At 44.7% G+C, this 16,922-nt stretch overlaps 1 protein-coding gene across 1 annotated transcript in view; it reads left to right on the top strand.

Annotated features, from left to right (window-relative positions):
• Positions 1 to 16,922, top strand: part of MED13L (mediator complex subunit 13L) — a 1,083,173-nt gene that overhangs the window by 355,233 nt on the left and 711,018 nt on the right. The window lies entirely within an intron of this gene.

The raw sequence follows: 16,922 nt of genomic DNA, 5'->3' as shown, positions 1-16,922 counted from the left end.
GTTAGCACCGACCGCTCGACAGACCGTAACACCGCAACGTCTGAAATCCCACAGTACAAGAGCGGAAGCGGCACCGCCAAGCACCCACTTGAACATGCCGTTTACATAAAGTCGCGGATCAAAGAAGATCTGGCGGAGAATAGAGCCTGGAAGTACCCAGTGCTGATGTACATGCACCATATCAGATGACAGTACCCTTGGCACCCACTGTAACACCAAGAATACAAGAAAGAGTTTTGATTCTCTCAGCATGTGGCACATTGTATTTATTTATTTATTTATTTTATTATGCAACTTATAACGCGCAGACTAAACCCGAAGGTATCAAGGCGCCTATCAAAATCAATAAACAGAATATACAAAGCAACACTACGGGTATGCACGTGTAAAAAGGTGAGTTTTAAGCGCGGATCTAAAAGTTTGCAGAGAGGGACTGGATCTTACTTCCAAAGGGAGGGCATTCCACCACTTGGGTGCCAGAAAGGAAAAGGCCTTACCTCCCCATCTTGCTTTTCTGACACGGGGTACAGAGAGGAGAAGTTTGTGACTGGAGCGAAGATTCCTACTGGGGTTATGCCGAGAAAGAATGGATCCCATGCTTGTAGGGCTGGGTTTAGCTAGGGCTTTATACACCAGGCCCATGGATTTGAAAAGGATCCGGTATTCAACAGGGAGCCAGTGCAGTTGTTTTCGGGCTTCAGTGGCAGAGGCACGTTTTGGTAGGTCAAGAGCAAATCTCGCTGCCGCGTTCTGGACCACCTGCAAGCGCTGTAGGTGACTCTTGTTCAGCCCTGCATACAGCGCATTGCAGTAGTCCAGGCGCGAGCCCAAAAGAGCGACAGCAAGTTGCTTTCTTGCCTGGGGTGACAAGAAGTGCCTGATTTTCCTCAGAATGTGGATAATCCCCCAGCAGGTCGAAACAGTCCTGTTGACCTGTTGGCACATACTAAGGTTGGGGTCGATCATAACTCCCAGGTTTTTTGCTGACAAGGTGGGCTCGGGACATACGCCCAGCGAGTTCGGCCACCACTCCACCGACCAGATCGGTTCCTTTCCTCCAAAGACCATCACCTCCGTCTTCTCCCCATTCAGTTTTAGTGAATTGTGGATCATCCACTGGCCAACTGCCTCCATTCAAGATCTAAAATTGGCGGCAGTTGACGTAGCTGGCTGGGAGAGAGAGACTAAGATCTGAGTGTCGTCCTCGTAGGAAACTACCTCCATCCCAAAAGATCTAATAAGTCTGGCAAGGGGGGTCACATAGATATTAAAAAGGGTAGGACTGAGCGCTGACCCTTGAGGGACCCCACATTGCACAGACAGGGATGGAGATAGAAACGATCCCAGCATTATCCTTTGTTCTCTATGGTCGAGAAAAGAGGAAAGGAGTTCCAGAGCATACCCGCGGACCCCAATCTCCCTCAGGCGGGATGTTAACACCACAGGAGACAGGGTATCGAAGGCCGCTGTGAGGTCTAGAAGGATCAGGAGGGAGGTCTGACCCTCATCAACTCTGATGCGGATGGTATCCAGCACTATGGTGAGGGCAGACTCTGTGCTATGTTCCCTCCTGAAACCATGCTGGGAGAGATCCAAACAGCCCGAGCTCTCCACAAATGCAGCCAGATGTTTATTTAGATGGGCTTCGAGCATCTTTGCGGGAGCCGGGAGCAGTGAAATGGGGCGAAAGTTCTTTAACACCCCGGGATCCAGAGAAGGCTTTTTAAGCAAAGGTTTTACTACAGCATTCTTCCACTGTTGGGGAAAAATGCCTTCCTTCATCGCTCTGTTCATGATATCAACCAGAGGAGGAAGGAGAGATTCTCTGCACTGCTTGAGGATCTTTAGCGGGCAGACATCCAGCGGAGAGACAGATTTGGTTTTATCAAGCTGGATTTCAAGATCCTGACAGGAAAGGGGAGGAAAGGAAATAAAATCCTGATGTTGAGAGGATTCCGCAACACTGGGCTCAGGGAGAGCAGGCAGCAAAGGAACGGCGGTCAGGGATTTTTGGACCTCCAGAGCAGCATAGATGTCGGCGATTTTTGACTGAAAAAAGGCAGCTATCTTGTTGCACAGGTCCTGAGAGGCAACCACAGGATCCGGTGTCTGAAGGGTCGTAAGGGAATCGACAATCCTAAAGAGTTCTCTAGGAGATGACAATGAGGAGGTGAGTGCCGTGAAGTATTCCTGCTTGGTCTTAATAACTTCTAGTTTGTAGTTTTTAAGCAGGACCCTATGGGCTTCTCTATCCTTAGGGGCCCAACTAGAGTGCCATAAGTGCTCCTGCCTTCTTACTTCCTGTCTCCGAAGCCGGAGCTGTTCGGAGAACCAGGGAGCTGAGGGTCTTTTCCTAGCAGAATAGCAAGACCTTGCAGGAGCAAGCTCCTCCAAGGCCTCAGAAATGGTATTTTCAAATAGAGACCGCAGTGGAGGTATCTGCCTCCCGAGGAATGGACAAACTGGATGTCCATGGATGGAAGGAATCTTCCCTGATCTTTTTAAGGTTCCTTCGCACTTCCATGGTGCTCGAGACCCTTCTAATATAGCCCCGTGCGGGATACATCATATTGAAGGGAACGGCCAGATGGTCCGACCAGGAGAGATGGAAGGGGCTGGCAACTGTCAGCCTAGGGTCGTTAGAGAAGATGCCATCGAGCGTGTGCCCCGCTCGGTGGGTGGGACCGTTCACCAGCTGGGTGAGTCCGCAGGCTGACATTATTTCTACCAGGGAAATAGTGTCGTGAGCCTCCAATAGCTCAAGGTGGAAATTAAAATCACCTAGAATGGTCAGATTTTGTCGGCCAAAATAGGGTTCCAGAACCTGCATCAGTTTCAGCCCAAATCCTGCTCTTGGGCCAGGGGGGCGGTATACCAAGATTCCATTAAATGCTGGGTTAGCAGAATCAGAAAGGGAAAAATATAAGACCTGGAATGTGTCCTTGGGGTCAGAAAGGGGTATAGTATGGCAGTGAAATTTGTCCTGATATAAAATGGCCAGACCACCGCCAACACGGCCTAATCTGTCAAGTCGAGTTAGGCAGTAGCCCTCAGGGACCTTCTTTTTTCTAAGCAGCTAGAATGGGTGGGTTGGTTGTAGCGGACGCAGGAGACTACAACACCTGAAATACTAGTAGTAAAATGCAGCACACTATTGGTATTTGTTCCACCCCGAGGTTGGCTGTACGTTTTCTCCTCCAGAAGCCATGTACTATATTGTCTCCTGTTTGATTTCGTAAATGTTTCAACCAGCCCGAGCCGCCCCACTGTATGTTTCAGTTCCTTCTGCTTCCACCCTAGAAGAGGCGGTATGTCCCCCATCTCAACCCTCCGTTCTGAGCACCAACAGTCGGCTGCATGTTGTGTTTTTTTTTACCATCTCGGATGTGGAGATGATGCTTGTTACAAAATCCCTCTACCCTCCAAGACGGATTCATGTTGAATTCCATTTCGTTTATACATAATTATCGACTATTCGTTTCACACCAGTGTCTTCATAAACCCCTGTCCTTTTCGTCTCAGAGCTATATGCGGATTCCTGTATTATTTTGATGTCTGCAGATGGTGGCACCCATTACCCCCATGGTGGCTAACAAGTTTCATTCTTTGCCACCCCCACTCCCCCATTGATCTGCATGGTCAAATACTCTTTGTTTCAAAAGAGGTGCTGCATATCAAACTTCTTCCTTCCACCCAGTGGTGGCTGCTTGTTAGGGTGACCAGATCTTGAGAACCAAAACCCCGGACATTTTGCAAAAATAGAAGGTCTACAATTTTACATCAATGGTGCTGCGCAGAATGAACACAGAAGAAGCACTAAGAACATAAATAAAATGTTATTTCTAAAACCAGCATCATACATGTAAATTAAATTGCTTACTTATAACAGCTGCTAACTAGTTCAATTTTAGAACACCCAATAAGTGCCTCTCACTTTTTTTAGTCCCACCCCCACCCCCTCTAAAAACTGGGACATGAGCTAAAATTGCAGAAATCTGGCGGGACTGCTGATCAAAACCCCGGACTTTCGGGGCAAATGCGGAACACCTGATCACCCTACTGCTTGTCCAAACTCAGCCTTTTTTCCCACCCTGGAGTGGCCTGCATGTTCCGATAGCATTTTCTTCCACCATAAATGTCTATGTATGCTTCCCATCCTCTGTTTTTCACTCCACGGTGGCTTTTGTTGTTAGACTGTAGTCTCTGCGAAGGGTTTTTGAAGGAATAGGTAAGAGGAGCTCAGGCAGGTTAACAGTGCAGTGTACTGAGGGAACGAAGAACAAATGCTTCATGGTGCAACCAGGTCAGGGGAAGACCCAAAACCCCTGTACAGGTTATGAGCTAAAAACCCATAACAACACAATCACAATACAAGTCCTGGGTACACGTATAAGGTATACAGTTGGTACAATAAAGAAATTTATAAGGAGGTCGAAAGCGGTAGTTCCATGAAAAGTTGTTTTATGGCAGTAGAATTCGTTAAGGAAAACCACGACAGCCGACACGTGTTTCGTCAACAGGTCACACTACCTCTGACTCTTCAGGGCTGATAAATGCGCTTGCGTGTTCGATGAACCGGTGATAATTCTGCTTCGTTCATGGGAGCTCCCATACTCCCACGGCTAGACGAGCACATGCTGGACCCTGCACCTTCAGGCCCTGCCAAGAGACTGACGCACCCGCCCGTGTGACACTCATAATTTTGACTGCCTCTTCCGCGGTCACACTTTTACCCATTGACTGGGTCGGAATTATCACCGGTTCATCGAACACGCAAGCGCATTTATCAGCCCTGTAGAGTCGCAGGTAGTGACCTGTTGACGAAACACGTCGGCTGGCGTTGTTTTCCTTAACAAATTCTAATTGCATACATTTTCGTGGAACTATTGGTGTCGACCTCCTTATAAATTGCTTTAGTTGTTAGACTCACTCTTGATTTTTTTTCCTCGTCAATCCCAGGTTTCCTTCCATGGAACAGATTGCCGCATTTTAGAACTCTCACCTTTCTTCTACCCCTTAGGTGGTTGCATTCTATCTCAGCAAGCACTGTGAGCCCGTGTCTGCATTTTTCCACCCTGCAGGAGATGCCGATTTTCATTTTTCTCAGAAATGAATTAGTCTTGTGCTGACCTGTCTGACACCTCAGAAGTGACTGTAGACCCCAGCTCCTCTTTTTCACCTCAAAAGGTGCTGCATGTTCTAACATCCCACAGGTGGGGACCGACCTGAGACCTACCCAAATCAACCCTCCCCTCAAATGCAAATTCCTTTAAGGGAGACAGACATGCAGACACCATCCCTACATTAGAGAATATACAATTCTCAGGCCATATTTATTGCAATCAACATAAACATGACATTTTATATCCACAAAATGTGTTAATTATTTGTTTATTACTTTCACATGACATTTACTATATGTACATCAAGAGGCTTTGATTAGGAGAACTAATACATGTAATTTCCTAGCAACAGCTCTTCAAAAGGATTCATGGCTGGCAACCCCCAGGCACTATGGCATTGACTATTCCGAATGATCTGGGACTGTGGTCCCCATACTGCAAGTTGCATATCACAAGGTGAGCTCACCTGCCCACTCAAGTTAGAGGGAGTGTGGGCCAGCATGAAAACTGGACCCCCAACATAACCATGCCAGAGACAACCCAAGAAGGGATACCCCTTGGCACCCAGTGGGGATGGGCCTGGGCAGCCAAGCCATGCATTGGACCCCAGGCGCAGACGCCACGCCCAACATCCTCCGGGGCCATGTAAAGGAGTACTGTGAGAGACTAGGGACAATCGCTGTAGCGGAGTCCCAACCCCATCTCTATACCTCCACAGCAGCCCCGGTTATAAGCCAAAGGCTTCCTAATTCAGAATGTGCCTGCACTTTGACTGATGCCAAGGTTGTCCACCTGTTTTGTGATCAAACATGACTCCTTCCCCGCCCCAAAAGAGGAACAAGACTGTCCAAGGGGGTGGGAAGGTGGGGAAAAAAGGTGGCTTCACTGCCACGTTCTGAGCAGCAGTGTGGCACGGTCCAGGGCGCGGGCAAGGCAACCAGGTCGTCGGGGGCAGCTAGGCCAGGAAAGACCAGGTAACTACTATGTGGGGATGCACTCCCCATTTTATCCCCGCGATCACCCTGGCGGCACTTCACCCCCATTTTATCCCCGCGATCACCCTGGCGGCACTTCACCCCCACTGGCCTATCGGCCAATCACCTATCGGCACGTTCCGAACTGGCTCACAGTTCTTCCTTACCAACGATTGCTGCTATTCTCAGTATCTATTTCCTTCATCACAGAAATGCCTGATGGTTATGATGCCTCTTTCACCCTAGTGGAGCCCACTTTTCCAAGTTCATTCCATTTACACCAGTTATGACTACATGCTGCAGTCCCCTATTTCATTCACCCATCATTAAAGGAACAGTTTTTCTGAATCTCCGTCTTTCTTCCATCCCAGAGGTGGCTGCATAATGCCAGTTACCTTGGTCTTCCACCACATAGGGGGTTGTCAGTCCCAGTCTCCCTTCCATTCTCGACTGAAGTTGGTTGAACTTGAAAGCTACCCTCTTCTTCCACTCCATTCCTTGCAACTTTACCTCCTAAATGTCTGCTTAGTATTAGCTATATCATAATAATAAAGTGCTAATTTGTTTTTTTACATGGGGTTTTTAAACTTTTATTTAATTAGTCAAATCAAATACATTTTTTTTAATGAGGACTGCGTGATAGTGTTTTTTTCTTGTATTTTATTGCTAAAAGCTGCATTCTTGGTAGACATTCTTATGGTTTCAGCTGAATTCATGACATTTTTGTGTGACCACACACTATTGCCCAGCACAGAGATGAAAAGCACTGCCTGTCTTCCTCTGACTTTCCTCTGGCGTGAAGACTCACACTAGCAAAAGCTGAGGTCCGGTTTTCCCTGCTTGGTGTGATCCACTCTAATCTATGCCACTCCACTTGAAGAAACATCACACCACTCCAATCCACCCGACTCTAGTCCACTCTAATCCATTCCACTCTTCTCTACTTCTTGCCACTCCACTCTATGTATCTCAATCTATGGCGCTCAACTTCACTCTGCGACACAACACTAACTTTTAGCCATAAGAACAGCAGCCACACTTGTGTACGTCTTGGTTAGAACATATTGCCAAGCATAGGTGAGACCTATTGGTTTTACCAATGAATGTTTTGTTTCTAACCATGAAAGGGATCAGTCTAAGGTTGGCATACAAAAATGTTCTAAAATAACCCATCCCAAAAATCAGGGAAAAAAAATTGAAATAAAAGCAGACTAGCTTTTCCTACTAGTTATGGCCCTGAAGTGAACTACTTTGTAGGCAGGTGTGCACCAAAGAGAGACCACGACCGAAGCGGGGTGACTCATTCTGTGTTTTTCTTTTTTAATTGCTGGCTGACTAATCACAAATCTGCTGCTTCTTTTCATGCCAGTGTAAGGGAAGAAATGATTCTGAACATGTAATCGATGCTTTTTATAACATCCTGCACAAAAAGAATTACACTTCAGTTTATCGGAGTCTGGGTTAAGAAATTTTAGGGCGGTAGCTAAGGTAACTGCAAAATAATAGCAGCAAACACTGTTTCTGTTTGAACACTGATTGTTTTTCTAGTGTATGGGTTCATCAACCATGTAAGAACTTTGTACCCTTGACTGCTGCGAGTAATGGACTAGTTCTGCGCCATGTTTGAACGCTTGGGACGATTCTGTTCCAGAAAGGAGACAGCAGGGAGGGCGCTGGGAGGAGAAATGTGACGTTTTTTTAAAGTGCACTGTTAGCACACTGTATCCTATTTCTGCACGAGAGAAGGGCCTGTGCGAAGCTCTAGCGGCCCCAGTGCCTATGTTTGGTCGGCCCGTGTCCAGTGCGCGGAGGCAGGGTGTGTTACACTTTTTTCCCCATTGTGCTGCTTCTCTGGCATCCTACTGTTGTGGTGTGCAGTGTGTATTATAAGCGACAGATCCTCTGCAGGCAAAAGCAAGCTGTTAGGAAGCATACTTTGCATTACTAAATGTATATTGTATAAGTGCCCGTGGCGAGGTGTCACACAGAGCTGCAGCTGTGATTGTGGCTTCTAGAGCAAGCGAGGCCCCTCCGTAGGTTTCTAATACACGGTTCTTCTGTCACTTACATTACTGATGTGACCGTGCAACAACCGCTCAAGATTAGAGACCTGGGACGGCGCTATGACAATGTCTTTGGAGTTCTGCTTTGGCAGGGGGTTGGCTCCCTAGCTAATCAAACACGCGATCAGGGACCGACAATCGCTTCAAGATTCACAAACACACCATGGTAAGTAGCAGTACAAGCATTCCCTGCCTGACAGAGTGTGAGCGAAAGTCAGTCTCTCTCTCGCTCGATCGCTCGCTCTCTCGCACGCTCTCTCGTAGAGACCGAAGTGACATCACGCCCTTTGACACCCCCACCCGACGTCCCCTGGTTGACCCTTTGTCCCAACTCTTCCCAGCCACCCCCCCCCCCCCCCCCCCCCCCCCTGTACTGCGCAGGGACATGGAGTAGGAGAAAACCGTAAAGGAAGTATACTCTTTTCTGTTTCTTCTGCTGCCTCATGACCTTTGAGTAATGGTAATGCAAAATGGGCAGTGTCAGCCAAGGATATCAGCTGCTGCCCTGTGAAATACTAATTCATATCACTGTGAGAAAAGGGAGTGCGCTGCTGGCAGTCCACTATAAGTAAATTACCATTGCATACATGGAAGTCTTACTGCACTAGTGGAGCATGCTACATCGACCATAGAACAGCTACTGCATTGCCAGAATGAGGGCAAGCCTCCGTGTGTGCACGTTTCATGTTGTGGGTTGCTTTGTATGATAGTGGACGCCAGTATGCTTGGTTGTTACTGATGACCTGGCATTTTGCCATAGAAACTAATACTATTTGATTTTGGAGTATTGTTGCCAGAGATTACAAAAAAAACATTTTTTTAAAGTTTGCATTGAGTAATAATTTTCTAGGACAAGAGAAGTGTAACGCATTGCTTTTTGATTAGAAATCCATGTGTGGTTCCCTTACTGCATTGTTTGCTGGATGGATGCCAATTTTAGTATTTTTGGCGAAGCCAGCCATTTCTATTCAATGCAGAGTTGTCCTTGGGGTCAGACCCCTTAAACGCTCTGGCTTGTTTGGTTGAGCCTCCTGCAGCCATTGGCTATCGACGATGTCTGTCACATGTTAGGTCAGCCCAGAGGAGTATTTGTCTCTCACCTTCATGCTGTTGTCGGGGTGTATTCTTCCAATTCCTAGCAAGTTCTTCCTAAGGGTGGCACAAGGGATTATTTTACACCTGAATAGTCCCCCTTTAATCACACTTTCACAGCTTTATCTTGTACATGTTACATAAACTTTTTTAAAAAACATTTTTTTTACCGGCAAGACCCTGGTTTGCCTTACTGCTAAAGAAATTGAATACAAAGTATACAAAGTATGACACCTTTTTGATTTCCTAATTTCCACTGTAGGAAGACCCTTTGACAACCATATTGAACATAATCGGTGACCGTGCCCTTGTAGCTCAGTGTGCTCATTGCTCCCGCTGCTGGGATGGTGCTATAATTGAAATTCAGCATGCCTTGTGGCTTTGGCAAAGGCAATGAGTATGGCTTGTAGCTGAAAATGCAAGCCTCACCAAATGATTTTGTCAATTATGTATTAAGCATTCCACTGCGTTATAACATTCACTTTCTGTGCCTTTTAGCCATTTATGGAAAATAAAAAAACTTACTTTTGGCAATCATTTTAGTGCAAAATGGGTCCATGAATCAGTTTTGACCGAAGGACCCATTCCTCGCCATAAAAGTACCAAAAACCACATACGCCACAAACAGCAGCATTTGCATTCTGGCCATTCGTTGTTTCCCCATTTTACACTGCACGTTGCTGAACAGCTCCAGTTCAGGAATTTCGTGTAACAGTGTAATGCAACATTACATAAATTATGATAGATTGTGCTAATGCAATACACTTTTTGTCTGTGCCTGTATTAGAATGCGAATGTGTTTGTGGCATTTGAAGAGGCATCAGGCAATGTGAAAGGACTGTGGGTAATCTCTTTTGAGACACCTGCTTACAAGTGCATATGCATTATAAGTCCACAGTTGCGATTTTAGGGATCTGTAAAATGACTAACCTTGTGAGAGGTCCGAGTAAAACTAACTTGAAGAGTTTGGTATGTGTGTAATATGCACTTAAAAAATAGAAACACCTCTGCCAAAAGAAAGGTCTAAAAGAGCCGCAATCGGTTTCTTGGCTTGCTTTTGTTTGTGTCCTCCCGTAATCTGTGGTTTGCAAGGTGCCTTCTCCAGGGAGTCATCTTGCTCGTTGATGTAGCGTTTGCCAGTGCGCATGGAGGTGAATTATGTTTGCACATTGACTTGAGTTCACTAATTCGTCAAGTCAAACAAGGCTCCCACTTTAGACGTGAGCTGCTCATTTCTCCATAGAGCACTTGAGGAAGCCTAAGAAGTCAACACCGTGTTATGTGCATACAGTCGATGCCCATTTCTATGAGATCAGGACTCGTGTATTAATCTGTTTGCAGTGTAGGCGTGTATAATACTCACAGCTTTCAAGTGCCTCTGGCAGGCTCTGTACTATTCTTGGTTGCATTCTTCTCTGTATTGAAATGGCTTCGGTTTCAACAGGGCTGCATATGTAAAGTAGCAAAATGTTGGCGAAGAACCATTGTTCCCTGTAGTAAAAATAAAAGAATGCTTTCTTCAGAGGCTAAAAAAAAAAAATTAAAAATTGTAGGCAGGGGAAACCCAATTAACCCTTGTAGGCGTGGGCACTGTACGTTTAAAATCAAAAGTGTGCTACAAGGGATTTGATTTAGACAGCAATGGAACTTAGTTATGAGTTGTACTGAATGTAACTCACTCAACAGAATCCACAGGATATCATACTATAAACACAGTTGAAATAAATCAATGGAAGGATGAACAATGGAACACACTGAGATGAAAAATGGGGAAAAAATTCTATTTACTCAAAAAACATATTATTGGGGAGACAAGTAAAAAAAATGTAATCAAGCAAGTAGTTATGAACAGAGAGAAATAATAATTAATCTACAGATCTGAAAGTGCATTGATCTGAAATCAATGGTTGAAACAAGTAGGGCCACTTTGGTTGGCAGAGTCTCGAAGAACACTTGTAAAAGGCGACATGATGCACTCGTTATAAAGGCGATTACGGGAATGGCGTCAAGTCCGTCCTACTTGTTTCAACCATTGATTTCATCTCAAGACTGTGCCTTACTATTATCTATCAATCTATGTGGTCATTTCTCTTCTAAAACCCCAGATCATTGCACTGGGGTATTGTGTTCATTACCAACCCACTATTCAAGGCCATTACGCACACGCATATACATTTCAGGGAGTGTTTTCAGCAAAGAAATTGTCTGTCCTGATGATGGTCTACATGACAACTGCCCTTTAGACCGAAACGTCGACACCTCCATCATCTTCAACCACGTTGCTTTGGCACTAATATATGACCATTCTTTATTGATTAATTTTGGTTGTTTATTTAATCCACCAGGAGTTGATGTCCTTAGTTGTGAATCTGTAGATTAATTATTATTTATCTCTGTTCATAACTACTTGCTTGATTTATTTTTTTGTACTTGTCTCCCCAATAATATGTTTTTTGAGTAAATAGAAATTTTTCCGCATTTTTCATCCCAGTGTGTTCCATTGTTCATCCTTCCATTGATTTATTTCAACTGTGTTTATAGTATGATATCCTGTGGGTTCTGTTGAGTGAGTTACATTCAGTACAACTCATAACTAATTTCCATTGCTGTCTAAATCAAATCCCTTGTAACACACTTTCAATTCTTCAGGGGATGCTCACACAGTAATTATGGAGTCCAAAGTCCAGATCTGTTTCATTTGTTATACTGTGTTTTTTTCATTCTGCAAATCCTCACTTATGTAGCTCCTATATTGTTGCTGCCAGGTACTGATATCTGCAATTTATATTTTGGGAACGTTTATCAGTAGGATTTATATCATTCAGTTTGTGATGTAATACTTATGGATTGAAGGACCTCCCTTAAGACCAGAGATTGGTCCACAGGTCAGGGGAGGAGAAGATAAGGCCCTTGAGGAGAAAAGTCTGACCTGCTCCTCTAAAGCGATTGAAAAAAATGTGATGTTCCCACTGTTTTGTCTTGCTTCCTGTTAATGTGCAGGGATTCCAATAAGACCTAGAGGTACTTGTAGCTACGCACATTGTCATGGACGGGTGTGTATGCAAGAATACAAAAGGGAACACAAGTGTGAAACCATTTTTTTCCCTAGGTCCTGATTTTGCAGAGACTCTAACTGCCTTTGTGATAGGCGAGACAGCACAATTTAATTAGACAAGGAAGCTGGGTGCTTGTGTTTTTTCTGGAAAGTCAAAGCTACAAGGTTTCCAGAGTGATGTGAATGTTGTCTGATGGAATGTAACAGTTGATTGGCCTACACGCAATTATTTGTATGACTTTAAGAATAAATAACTTGATTAAGTGCATTCAAATTATATTATATTTAAAATAAGGGAATTGAGCAAGTTTGTGCCCCTTAAAGTTAAAAATGTATTTAACAAATGTGTTTTCTGGGTAGTGTCGTGCTCCATGGCACAGTGAATGGTCCATCTGTTTTTTCTGCTCTCAGAAGAAAAAGGTTGATGTTTTGGTGTTTGATTTCAAAAGAATGTTATTGGTAGTTTCAGACATAACACAGAGCAGCAAAATAAAATGAATGATGACAATCGTAAAAATGTTGTACATACTATAGTTATCAATTGATTCTAAAACATACAGTTGAGGTGTAAAATTGGATAAGCGCCGAAATGGAAGATGATAGATATCATTAAATAAACATAGCACTAAATAATATGACACAAAACATTAAAATAAAGGAAGCAGATCTTACATGAGACAGCACAAAGAATAACGGAGTCAGCCGTAGTGACCCATGGATGATCCACAATTTGATGTCATGAAAGAAGTGAACAGCAATATGTTCAGTGATGCAGGAAAGCGAGTCCAGCCACGGAAGAAATGTGACATGTGAGGACAAGGAGGCGACTAGTTGGTCAAGAGAGCGAGGGGTTGGTTCAGGGAGGCTTGTGGGCACTAAAATAGTTGTAAAGGGTGATGTTTTGATGTTTTGATGTTTGGTGTATCTCTGTCCTAGCAAGGTTTTGAATTGGGCATTGTTAAATATTACTTGTTAGCCGTTTTTGTGTTTGCCTGGCCAACCTTCATTATTCAAGTCATTGGTTGTTATGCATTTTTAAAAGGGCTCATGTACAGGTTGCTTTCTGCTCTCTTAATTATGCCCCAATGGGTTCTTAACTTGGTCCTCGTGTTTTGATGTGCGTGCCCTTCAGGCCTAAGAAAGCGGACACTCAGGACGGTATTTCTTGTTGCAATTAATTGTGTGTACTGTTGGTGAGCTAAGGCACTCTACGCAGCCTCCATATACCATCTTATTTCTAGACCAACTACTGCTACAAACTTCCTGCAATTTTTTTGCCTAAAGTTGTGTCACCCTTCCATGCCGGAAAGTTACTCGCTCTGTCTTCCTTCCACCTTACCCCTATGAGGAGGACAGGCTTCAAGGCTGGACTCTAGGAGAGCTCTTAGCTTCTACATCAAGCACACACAGGGTGCACAGGTTAGAAGATCAGCTGTTCTTTGGCTTTGTTGGGGCTAGGAAGTTAAAGGTAGTCCAGAAACCGATCCATATCCAGTTCAATTGTTCTGTGTAATAAAAAAAATGCTACGCCTGGCCAAAAATTCTCACAAGGGCCTTTTGGCTCATTCGACCGGAGCCAAGGCAGCGTTAGCGAGAAGTGTTCTGGTTTTAGACATCTTGTGGCGATGTAGGCATCCTCTCACATCTTCACAAGGGGTTACTGTCTAAACAAGTCTGCAGGGAGGATCATTATGCCAGCTCGGTTTTGAAGGACTTTCAGATGTAAGCCCACTCTCTAGACTCCTCACCTTTTGGGAGGCACTGCTTTGTTATATTAAAAAAATGAGGAATCTGTGCCCCACCTTCTTCTACTTCTCAGCCCCCACTGCATTCTTACGCCATCATTCTGTGAACTGGACTCATAGGGTTCTCAAAAGGTCCTACGCTAGATTTTGCAAATACTCACTCTGCGGTCTACAATGGTTGATCACGATCTACATCTGAGGGCACAGAAGATTTCCAATACAATCTGTCAACGTGTCTTGGTAGTGCTTTTATAAAGCACTGTGTAGTCACTACGTGGAGCAGGGTGAGGTTGTCACTAAGCCAATGGTGTCTCCTGTTGTCTTAATTGCTTGGAAGACTTATTATGCTGGACCTCAGCGCTGCGTTTGACACTGTGGCACACTCCATCTTGCTACAGTGTCTGAGCAAAGCTGGGGTCACCAAGGAGGCATTAGCTTGGATAAAAGCTTTCCTTACTGACCGCAGTTTCCAGGTCCAGAGAGGCACGTTTCTCTCAAACAGCATAGCCTTAGAGCAGGGGGTGCCTCGGGGCTCTGCCCTGAGCCCCACCCTGTTCAACCTGTACATGGCCCCGTTGGCTGATGTGGTCCAATCGTACGGCATAAATTTAGTATCCTATGCCGACGATACTCAACTGCTCATCTCCCTATCACAGGCACCCACCTTAGCAGCTGCCAACTTCAAAACCTGCATGCAGGAGCTTGCAGGTTGGATGAACCAACACTGCCTGAAGCTCAACGGTTCAAAAACTGAGGTCCTAGTGATAGGGGGTAATGATGCTAGTTGGACGCAGGAATGGTGGCCTACATGTCTAGGTCCTCTACCTATCCCTTGCAAGGAGGCCAAAAACCTGGGAGTCTGGGTTGACCCCAAACTCTCTTTTGAGAGTCACGTAAACAAAGTAGTAGGGAAATGTTTTGGGGTATTAAAGACCCTAAATCGTACCCTGGATCTTCTCCCTCTCGAGGCCAGACGTACCATGACCCAAGCATTAGTCACCTCCCGCATTGATTACGGTAATGTGCTGCTATTGGGGACAACTGAAAAGAACACTAGAAGGATGCAGGTCCTTCAAAACACGGCAGCACGGCTGGTACTTAAACTCCCCAAAAGAGCTGCATCTAAACCCGCTTTGGCTGCACTTCATTGGCTCCCTATAAAAAAGAGATTCCTGTTTAAAGCACTCTTAATCTGCTACAGGATAACCTCGCTGAAAGCCCCTGACTACCTGAAGGATCTGGCCATCCCTTATGTGCCCAATAGAGCTCCGCTCTACAGGCATGGGACTTCTTAAAGTTCCTCGAATAAAGAAGGCCAGAATGGGAGGCCGCTCCTTTCGTGTATTGGCCGCCAACCACTGGAACTCCCTTCCAACGACCATCAGATTCGCTGAATCTGAAACCATTTTTAGGAAACTTTTAAAAACCCATTTGTTTACCCTTTAGCTCTTCACTCCATCTTGCTGCTCTCTCCACAGCGCGGGGACACGCCGGGATGGCGTCACCATGCGCTCTACAAGCTCCTTTATTATTATTAAGAGTTCTGAATTCAATCTGGCACATCAAGGAATACAAAAGGTGAGGAATCTACAGTTCGCATATCCCCCACAGAGTGTTATGAAAGTAAGCAACTTGTTCTTTGAGTATCAAGGCAGTCCAGTCAATCTCTTTGGTTTAATTTTTTTAATTATTATTTTCATGGCTAATTTTAATCCAGGTTATTTCTTTATTTGTGCAAACATTTGCACACCATTTGGTACATTTTTACTTTTGACCCTTTTATTGATCATTACAAGTGTAAAGTAATCCTGTTACGGCTGCACCTATTGGCTTTGTCCGTGTTTGTCTACAGTCTGCTAAAAAACAAGCGTGTTACCCTATAATATTCAGCATTGTGGCTAGTAGGGCGCGCCCTTTGGAGTGCAGTTTTTGCAATTTGAATTGGTGGAGTGGTATATTCCTGCTGCCAAAGTCAGTGTCTTATATTAGCTCCCTGGCAAACATGTTTTTAGGGTTTCTCACAAATTTAGACAGTCGATTCATTTGACATAACAGTATGGAATTGCAGTAGTCCATTTGTACCGTATCTTACGGGTCATGGTTAAATTATTTGATTGGGACAAATCACCTTTTGGTGTTGCTAAATACCCCATACTCTTACAAGGCACTGTCCTTTGTAAGGCACCAAGATGAAAAATTCTGTGATACAGTTGTATCCTATATTAGGGTGCAACAACATAATCTAGAACACCTCACTGCATTGGAGATGATACCCCGTGATAACATACGCTGAGCTCATACTCTAGAAGCAGTGCGCCTGGGTATGAGAGCTAGTGCAGATCCTAAGATACTTGCGTTGGGCGTTTGTGCATGGATTCCAAAAGACGCAGAAAAACGTAGTATTCGTATTTTTTTTTTACTGATCATAGTCGTCCGAGAACAGTGGAGGATGCCACCTAGTAGGAAACTTAAGAAATGTATTTGAAAATTGTCAGAAAAGGTAAGCAGTTTAATACCACTCGTTCAGCGATATCGTCTTGACAGTTTGATTTCTTATTTTATGGGCAAAAGAGCGTTATATCTTTCAGGGTTAGCCACTTGACAACTGAATTTACACAACAAAAGCCATTCGGACAATATCTGGAGAAGAAAGACTGCCGGCCTAGGCCACATCACCTAGGTGTTACCACCCACAAGTGTTTATTCACTATTGAGATAAACAAGATAGTGATGGAGGCCCTCTGTTACAGGCCCATACCAAATACCAGCCTGACCAGTTCGAGAGAAGACCCCGGCTTCAAACCATGCGAAAACTTGCTCATGTAATTGTTGACACGTTTTCTGGAATTTAAGGCACAACCTAAGCTGGA

The sequence above is a fragment of the Lissotriton vulgaris genome, chromosome 11 (assembly GCF_964263255.1).
Source record: "Lissotriton vulgaris chromosome 11, aLisVul1.2, whole genome shotgun sequence".
In the NCBI taxonomy this organism is placed as follows: domain Eukaryota; kingdom Metazoa; phylum Chordata; class Amphibia; order Caudata; family Salamandridae; genus Lissotriton; species Lissotriton vulgaris.
This window is presented reverse-complemented; position numbering and strand designations above follow the sequence as displayed.